This window comes from Vicugna pacos, unplaced genomic scaffold (assembly GCF_048564905.1).
Source record: "Vicugna pacos unplaced genomic scaffold, VicPac4 scaffold_19, whole genome shotgun sequence".
Taxonomy (NCBI): domain Eukaryota; kingdom Metazoa; phylum Chordata; class Mammalia; order Artiodactyla; family Camelidae; genus Vicugna; species Vicugna pacos.
The window spans coordinates 56,132,942-56,143,300 of NW_027328740.1; the positions used below are offsets into that span (position 1 = coordinate 56,132,942).

Here is a 10,359-nt window from a genome sequence, read left to right on the forward strand (position 1 = left end):
TTCTCTAAGCTTGAAACATTAGGTTCATACTATAGATGATCTGGATGTATCTGCCAGGATGGTTGCACACTGGGCAGCATAATTTGATGTTTAGGAATATGGGCTTTGCAGTCAGACAAACCTGATCACCCCCGTACTATACCATGTGATCTCTGGGACCATAGCTGTAAGCCTGGGTTTTTTTCAATTGTTTATCAGGGATGATGGGATAGAATTTCATCATACTCTCAGTAAAAGACTATTGTAAGTTAATTCATGTATTGCACAAATTAGAGTATCTGATAAGGGCAGTCCTCAGTAGCAACAGATAAATACTTATAGTAGCAATAAATAAAATTAAAATATGAAGGAGTTTGATGTGATGATGTTTCAAGGTTCCTTTCTTTGTTAGTATATTATGGTTCCACTTGGTGGGAAAATAAAGCCAGGGGCAAAAATAAATTTCAAATAGACTAACATTGGGCTTAATGAGGTTAGTCTTTTTTTTTCAGAGTTGGCAGAAATAAAAATAATTTCAATTTTTCAGAAATGTTCATCAAGAACTCTACCCACCTGTATATGTTTCCATAGAAGTTTGATTACAACTGGCTGTTCTTTAGGATATGTTGCTAAAAGTGAAACCTACTAGAATAAGTCTTTGGGTATCATGAGCCCTTGAAATATACTGACACATATTTATGGGGAATGGGGTTTATCTACATGCAGTTTAGAATAAGTTGTCTAATAATCTACTTATTGGTAACTCTGGGCAACAAACTTCAAAGTGTGGTTAATTTTGAATTGGAAAGAAAACCATATCTGCTTAATTTTTATGCAGATAAAATTGCATGTTTTCCCATAGTTCTTGTTAATTTCCTTTTAGCTTCTACAGCATCCAGCCCTTACTCTGTAAGGGAAGGGATGCAGGAAAGTGAGTCAGTCACAGATCACTTTGAAAATTTTTAAAACTGTTAGAACATGCACAAAAATGAAAAACAGGGAATACAAATTTACTTTTATTTATAAATTATGTATTTTTATGCTGTGCTGCCATATTTATATGTGCACAGAAGACTTAGGGGCACCAAAACCACTGAAATATTACTGGTAGCTGTCTCAAGTGCTTTCTTTCAGATAATATTTAAGTTTAACCAACATTCTCCCATAGTTTCTAAAATCACAAAACAAAATAATGCTTAAGAAGTGTATTCTGAGAGCGAAGAACTCTTTCCCTGGGGCAAGAATGGCATCTAGTTGGAGAGCTAAGGTGTACTTTTTGCCCACAAGGTAACAAAATTTAAGGCTAGAAGATGCTAGTGATCACCTCCCCCAACACTGGCAGAGGCCATAAAAAATACCATTCTTGCTCTTCATCTTATAGCAAAATCTGCAGCCTTCATCAGACTCAATGGCTGAAGTTAATGTCACTCATGTCACTGAATTCATTCTCAGTGGAATTACAGACCGGCCAGAGCTTCAGGCCCCTTGCTTTGTGGGTTTTCAGTCACCTACCTGGTCACAGTGCTGGGCAACCTTGGGTTGATATCCTTTATCAGGATGAATGCTCGGCTCCAGACATGGGCATACTACTTCCTCAGTCACTTGGCCTTTGTTGACCTTTGTTACTCCTCTGCTATCACTCCCAAGATTATGGTGAATTTTGTTGTGGAACACAACATGATTTCTTTCCATGCTTGTGCAATACAACTGTGCTGTTTTCTCACCTTCATGATCACGGAGTGTTTCCTTTTAGCCTCCATGGCCTATGATCGCTATGTGGCCATCTGTAGACCCCTGCATTACTCCACACTGATGTCAAAGAGGGTCTGCATTCAACTAGTGGTTCCATACGTATACAGATTTCTGGTTGCCCTCTTCCATGCCATTATCACCTTCCACCTAACTTACTGTGGCCCCAATGCTGTTAACCATTTCTACTGTGATGACCTCCCTCTCTTGGCTCTGTCCTGCTCAGACACACATGTGAGGGAAGTTCTGATCTGTGCCTTTGCTGGCTTTGATATGATCTGCTCCTCTTCCATTGTCCTCACCTCCTACATCTTTATCACTGGTGCCGTCCTGAAGATTCACTCTATCCAGGGGCGACACAAGGCCATTTCCACCTGTGGCTCCCACATGGTGGCTGTCATTGATTTTTATGGCACGCTGATCTTCATGTACCTACAGCCCAGATCCAGCCACTCCCTGGACACAGACAACATAGTATTCTACATGGTGGTGACCCCCATGTTGAACCCCCTAATCTACAGCCTAAGAAACAAAGAAGTGAGAGATGCCTCCAAGAAAGCCTTGAAGAAAGGCTGTGAAACTGTAAAGATGTTAAAATTAAGAAAATAATAGTAATAATAGCTTATTAAATACAAGAAGGTAAATGAATCAAGCTTTCTCTTTCTGACATTTCTTGTAATTCTTTCCCAATCAACTGGAAATGTGGCTTTCATATTATCTACCAGGTCCCTGGCCAATTCTGGAAAGTCAGTTTGATTCCAAGTCCTGTTCAGGCTACCATAGCCTTTAGATACCAGTGAAATTATGTTTGAATAGAAACACAAACATGGTCTCAAATATACATACATGTATCCCAAGCAAGGGCATCACTGTGTCTTTGTTAGAACTGAGGACTCTGGAACCAAGACTACCTAAACTTGAATTCTGTCTTCTTCCTTTTTTGACTGTGCAGCTTTGGGCAATGAACCTGAACTCTGTGACTCTCTTTCCATTTTTGGAAAATAAATAAGACCCAACTCATTGTTTGGTTTTAAAGACTAAACAGATTATTATTTATAAAACACTTATAGCAATATCCTGTGATAATAAATGCTATGTAATTGTTTGCTATATAAGTGTTTGTTATGTATAACTAAAAATTAATTCATCGAGCTCTCAAAAATTTACTTCTTTAAGTAAGAAGGAAAAGCCTGATTAGATTTCTATTACCTGCTGGGCACTGAATCAAGTAGTGTTACTTATTACAATAAAACAAATCTCAGAGTTGGGTAAGATTTCACCACTGGGCTTCAATTTTTCACAAATTGTGTAAGGTTACATAATTAGTAATATGAAAATTCTAAGTGCAAATGCAAGTCTTTCTGAATTTTGTTTTCTTTAACCACTATGAGTATTATAGATTATCTGGACTTAAAAATATCATTATTGGATTTTTTAAAATATAAGTGGAAGAACATGGTTTATAAGAAACTGTTTTAAAATAAATAATTGATGCATTTGCATATTGTTCAAATAGAAATAACCTTTGCTTATAATGTCATTTATTCAATCACCCTTATAGGGTCATGATATGAAAATATTAGTGATTTGACATGCTTTAATTATTTTGACACTTCATACAAATAGTTAAATTAATGATTTAGTATTATCTTATTATTTTACCATTTTAGAAGGAGATGATGACAGTTACAGTCGCTATATAAAATGCTGTTTGAAGTCTGCAGTACAAGGGATTACTTCTTCTTCTGAGATTAATTTGTAAATAACTCATTTATGCTGCCATGAGGTGCTTTTCAAATCTTGTGAGTTGAATGAATTCTCAACTTTTTAAAACAGTTTTGACAGAGAAACATGGTACTTCTATTTACCATACTGTGTCTTGTGAGTGTATATTTATATAGACAGCTATCCACACACATCCTATCACATATCATGTACAGGGCCCACAGGCACAGCATAGCCAGTCTCTCTTACAGGTAAAGAATTTCAGACCTATAGAATCTTAATGCCTCACTGAGGAACACCACTTTTCTTGAGTTTCATTTTATCGTTTTCCTTCATAATATTTATAACAGCAATGCTTAAACACTAATTGAATCGATGTTTCCACATCTTTACACAATTTTAAAAACTAAGAAAAAATGGGTGATTCACAAGATGTCATCCAAAAACTAGGTTTAAGTTAATCTTTCAATTAGAAAATAATTTGAAAGGTATGTGAGCCTGAATCTGGCACTACAAATGGGCCCTTCATGTTGTACTGGACTCTGGAGAAGAAAGTAAAGGGAAAAGGTGACCATGTATGTGGCAGAGGCTCTCCACCTGCATCATCTCTTCACTTATTTTGTTAAAACTGAGATTTAACAAAATTAAACACAAATCTTGTGTTTTTTCCCTAGTTTTTAGCTACATGTTCATTAATAAATTACATAAATTGTTTTGGATCTCTTTACTTTTAAAATATCTATCTCAGTAGGTTGTTATAAATAATTAACTGAGACTGTCCATTTAAAGCATTTCATTCAGCACCAGACACACAGAAAGACATTCAGTAGATGGTAGCTTTATTTTTACTTTGAAAAGTTTGAAACTAAATAAATGCATAATTTATTAAGGCAATTTTACTAAATGTAACAAAAGCAGCTTAATATTTTTTCAAGAAAAAAATACGCTTATTTTAATAGCAGAAATGAAGGACTCAAAAATTCAGTTTAAAATATGTTCATAAATAGATAAACAACAAGTTTATACTGTATAACACAGGGAACTACATACAATATCTTGTAGTAACTTATGGTGAAAAAGAATATGAAAACAAATATGTGTATGTTCATGTATGACTGAAGTGTAGTGTTGTACACCAGAAATTGACACAACATTGTAAGCTGACTGTACTTCAATAAAAATACATTAAAAATATGTTTATAAACACACACAAAAAGAAATTAAAAATAATTAAATTGCTTTAAAGATTACAATAAAATAACTTGTTAGCTTTTATATTTTCATTTTGTTGATTCTAAAATAAAGCATATAATATTGTCAACTGTTTCTGAAAAAAAAAAAAGACTACTACCTGAAACCAAATAAAAGAGATCATTGACACAATAACAATGCTTTAAATAATTAATATTGCTCTTTTGGTGTGAGTCAACATATGTGAAGTGCTTGCTCTTTGCTAGGAGCTGTGTGATGCCTTTTATATTTGTAGGCTTATTTAACCTTCACAATTAGTCCAAGACAAAGGGAATTATTACCTCCTTTTGCTGATGAAGAAACTAAGAAACAGAACTGTGAAATAATTTACCCAAGATAACAGCTATTACTTGGAAAAGCTAAAATTGTCAGCCAAACTGTGTGAATGAAGATCCACGTTCCTAATCACACACTTATATAAAACAGGTTATGATTTAAAATGGTGTGAAATGGCTCCAATGAACTAAACTGACACAGCATAAGTGTCACCAAGTGTTCAATGTCAGGCTACCCTTGTAGCTGAGTTGCAGGAAGTGGAATGCTAGGAAGGGTGTCTAGAATGTTAAAACCAAATATCCCTGCTCTTAAGCATCAACATGCTTTCAAGATTACCTGCACAGCACGCTTGAAACATAAGATACCAGATGTTGATTTACCATTTCAGTACAATGCAGATTTCTCAATAGATGACACAGAATTCAGATAAAGCCTCTCTTTTCCAATACTGCTTATTTAATGAGGAAGAGGATTTTGTGGTCAAACAGGATTAAGATCTCTCTCTGTCTCTCTCTCTTTTTTCTCTTCCCTTTTATAATTCAGTAACTCAAAATTTACAAAATGTGTTTCACGTGGAAATCACTAAGAATGAAACAGTGGGTGAGACATATTCTGAGTGGATCTGAGCACTGGAAGTGACAAAGTTGGTTCATTTATCAGCATGGTGACTGTAAATAAGCCACAATTCCTTGTCTTCTGATGCCTCCCTGTCCAATGATTTTTCTGTTACTTGACAGCCAAACAACTTCTCTGTAATTCTTTTCAGTGCACTTTTTACTTCCTGATTCCACAAGCTATAGATCAATGGGTTCAACGTGGGAACCACCACCACATAAAACACCGAAGCAAACTTATCTCTGTTCAGAGAATGGCTTGACTTGGGCAGTAGGTACATTAAAATGATTGTCCCATAAAATATGGTGATGGAGGTCAGGTGGGAAGCACAGGTGGAAAAGGCTTTCTGTCTTCCTTCAGCAGAATGGATCCTCAGGATGGCAAGGAGGATGAAGACATAGGAAATGATCATGACCAGTAGAGAGCAGAGCGTATTGAACCCAGCGATGACTAACAACATCAGCTCTTTGACCTGAGTGTCAGAACAGGCCAGAGCAACCAGGAGCACATCATCACAGTAGAAGTGATTGACCATATTGGAGCCACAAAAAGACAACTGGAATGTTGCCACTGTCTGTATAAGACCCACACTGAACCCATAAACATACGTGCTAGTGATGATTCCGTTACAGAGTTTTTAAGCATGAGAATGACATAGAGTAAAGGGCTGCAAATGGCCACATACCTATCATATGCCACGATTGAGAGCAAATACTGCTCACAAACTACAAATGTGATGAAACAGCACACCTGAAGGGTGCATGCATAAAATGTTATGCTTTTAAAATCACATAGGAAATTCACCAAGGTGTTGGGGTTGACAGAGGATGTAAAAGAAAAATCAACAAAATCCAGATGGCTGAGAAAAAAATACATGGGTATGTGAAGCTGAGGACTGACTTGTATTAGCATAAACAAACCAAGGTTACCCACAACACAAGCTAAATAGATTACTAGGAATACACCAAAGAAAATGGCTTGAAGCTCTGGATTATCTGTGAGTCCCAAGAGGATAAAGTCAGACACTGCTGAATAATTGATTTTTGCCATGGTACAGATTTTAAAATATTTTTACAATAACCCCCTCCAGAGTACACATTCTGTTTATTCCTGTCTCCCTTGGCAATAATCAAGTAGATATTAGAAGCTGGTTCTGACCCACCATGATCTTATGATGAATGTGTTCAGAGGAGAATCTTCACATTAGCTCTGGCAATGGAAATAAAAGCAAAAATCAACAAGTGGCACCTAATTAAATTTCTAAGCTTTTTCACATAAAAAGAAACCATAAACAAAAAGAAAAGACAATATTTGCAAAGAATGTGACTGACAAGGGCTTAAATTCCAGAATGTAAAAACAGCTCATGCAACAACAATAAAACAAACAACCCAATCAAAAAATAGGCAGAAGACCTAAACAGACATTTCTGCAATGAAGACATACAGATGGCTAATAGGCCTGTGAAAAGATGCTCAATATCTTTAATTATCAGAGAAATGCAAAACAAAGCTATAATAAGATATCACCTCACTTCTGTCAGAATGGCCATCATTACAGTGTCCACAAATGATAAATGTTGGAGAGACTGTGGACACTGTTGTTGGGAATGTAGACTGGTGCAGCCACTATGGAAAACAGTATGCAGATTTCTTAAAAAACTAAAAATAGACTTACCATATGATCCAGCAATCCCACCCCTGGGCATATATGTGGAGAAAACTCATGTTCAAAGATATGCATGCATCCCAGTGTTCATAGCAACATTATTTACAAGGACCAAGTCAAGACATGGAAGCAAACTAAATGTCCATTGACAGATGACTGGATAAAGAAAATGTGGTATATGTATATACAATGGAATACTACTCAGCCATTAAAAAAGAATGGAATAATATCATTCAAAACAACATGGATGGACATAGAGATTATCACATTAAATGAAGTAAGTCAGAGAAAGACAAATAGCATATGATACAACTTATATGTGGAATCTTAAAAAATGAGGCAAATGAACTTATTTACAAAACAGAGACAGACTCATAGACATAGAAAGCAAACTTGTGGTTATGGGGAAGGGAAGGAGAGTGGGGAGATAAATTAGGAGTTTGGGGTTAAAAGATGCTAACTACTATGTATAAAACAGATAAAATAAGATCCTACTGTATAGCACAGGGAAATATTCAAAATCTTGTAATAAACTATGATGGAAAAGAATCTGAAAAATAATATATATATATATAATAATAAATAATAAATATATATATATATACACATACATATATATATGACTGAATCACTATGCTGCACAACAGAAATTAACACAGTATTGTAAATCAACTACACTTCAATTTAAAAAAATAACAATATATCTTCTTAAATTCTTGACCTTGGGATCGGGGACCCTGCCATCACTCCACTTGCAAGTCCCACTCCCATGGCTCTATTTGAAAAAATTATTTAAATGGCAATAGATCAAATGCTAAATATCTAAAATTTATTTTTTTAATGACCATAATTTTCTGCCCTTTCATTCACCTCATTTATAACACCTCAACTTTTTCTCACTGCACTGGTATAGTTAAATAAAAGTCAGTGGTATGATAAGCAAAATAATACAAAATAATTTTGGTAGAGGATACATATACATGTGATTATACTGTATGCTAGACCAGCATTTTAAATTAATGACACCTCTCCCTACACTATATTAATATATATATAATGAGTGTCTTTTCCCAATATACTTATTAATTACAAAAGAGAAAATTTAATTAAACATGAAATGACTAGCAAATAAAGGTGTCCATCAGACTGATCAAATTAAATGATAGATGATACCCACTGTTGGTAAAGGCATGGGAATGTGACATGGGCTTACACATCCAATAGAGGCATAATTGTCTTCATCTTTCTGGAGGGCAGTATAAGAGTAAGCATCAAAACTGTTTAAAATAGTCCTGCCACTTGATATAATGACTTTAACTCTAGGAACTTAGGAAAGTCATGAAAGTATGCAAGTGTCTGAATTGTTCTGTTTTTACTTACTCCAAAAAAGGAAGTTGTCTAGATATATTCTAATAGTTGTTTAGATCTTACATGGCTCTTCAGTAAAATAGTAAATGGTAACTTTAAAAGCTGAAATAAGTCTACATTTATTGATATTGAAAAACATTCATGATATAATCAAGTTTTAAAAGCAGCATGCTAAACAGGTTATACAGTGATAGGTAATTCCTGTATATCACATCACATGTAATGACCTAGGGATATGTATGCAAACAGAAAAATGCTCATATTGTATGCATCAAATGTTACCTGTTGTTCTATCTATGAGGTGATACTGTGGTCCTTCCTTCCTTCCTTCCTATTCCTCTTAATCAGTCTTCACAGTCTGTGCTGTGCTCTCTGTCCACACACTTGATGTCAGTGTCATATGTATATTTCCATCTTGCTTTCCATGTGTATGAATACTGACAACTTAAGTTTTCATATTGCTATTGCTATAACTTGTGCTTATCTGGTGCCCATATGTATGTTTGAAGTATTCTGAATTATTTACCACTAAAATGAACTTCATAATCTCACCTCTTGGGGGGAAATGTCTCATTGTGATATGTTTCTTAGGTAGATTCATAGGTTAAGAAATTTGAACTACTTGGCTAATTGAAAGCAATCTTTCTCAAAAAGGACAAAATCAATTAACAAAATCATCACATTTCAGGTGAAAATCATGACAAATTTTTTCTTTTATATTAATAGTTTTGTAGCATATCTTCAGTTTTAACCTGAAATTCTTAAATTTTACTGTAGATAGATTTCTAAATGTTTATCATATTCAAATGAGGAGTAGGAAATCTGAAAACTATTAATTCAAAAATCTTTTACTCTTAAATGTTTTTATCCATTGTCTTTTTTGATCTTATAACAATAAAATTAGCAGTTGATATTATTTTTACCTTCTTACTGATGAAGAAACTAAGGTATACAGAACTGAAAAAAATTGCCAGAGATCTTTTTTTGATCCAGGAAATGTCAGACCCAGGAGGCTTTTAGATCCCAAGCAATCTAGGCCCTTTCCTAGAGAAGCTGTGACTCAGTGATTGCTCCAGCCTGCTGAGACAGGAGGTCAAGGACAGTAATGGCAGGTGGCCAGTATCTAGATGACAGACTCAAATCCTGCTGCAGGGGGTTTGTGAGAAAACTGGGAGCCACTGAAATGGTCCAATAGTAGGCAAATGTGTTTAAATAAACAATGAAAAAATTAATGTTTGAGAACTGTGGATTAAGCTAGCCCTGTGTTCTGTGAGCAATGAAAATATGTATTAAATTTCCCCCTCTAGCTGTTAGTATCAGCTTTCTAGTCTTTGTAATTAAGCATTCAAATGGCATATATGTATTAGTACACATATGTATTAAAATGATATGCATGAGTTGCAAACTCAAAACTGTTTTCTGTGTAACAGAAAATTATGAAATTATTACACTTATTAGAAATGCATACATACCCATCTCTATCTCTGTCTATCTACCTGTCTATATCACAGTTATCAGTTGTGTAGGATAACCCCCATTTATAAATTGCTCCCTCAAGTTTATTAGTAGAGTTGGGACAAGAACTGAGGTCTTTAGACTCAGAGAAGGAAGGGAGACGTTAGGCATGCACCTGCCATTTATTATTACCTTTTATATGTTGTTTAAGAGTTTAAAAGTCTCCAAATTCTGTAACATTGTCCTTATTTAATCAGTAACTAACATTGTGAGAG

The 10,359-nt window shown here is 34.9% G+C and overlaps 2 pseudogenes; one reads left to right on the forward strand and one right to left on the reverse strand.

Annotated features, from left to right (window-relative positions):
- The first annotated feature begins 1,387 nt into the window (after positions 1–1,387).
- LOC140693606 (olfactory receptor 8U3-like) lies at positions 1,388–2,337 on the forward strand (annotated as a pseudogene).
- Positions 2,338–5,629: 3,292 nt separating this feature from the next.
- LOC140693454 (olfactory receptor 5AL1-like) lies at positions 5,630–6,645 on the reverse strand (annotated as a pseudogene).
- Between the last annotated feature and the right edge of the window lie 3,714 nt (positions 6,646–10,359).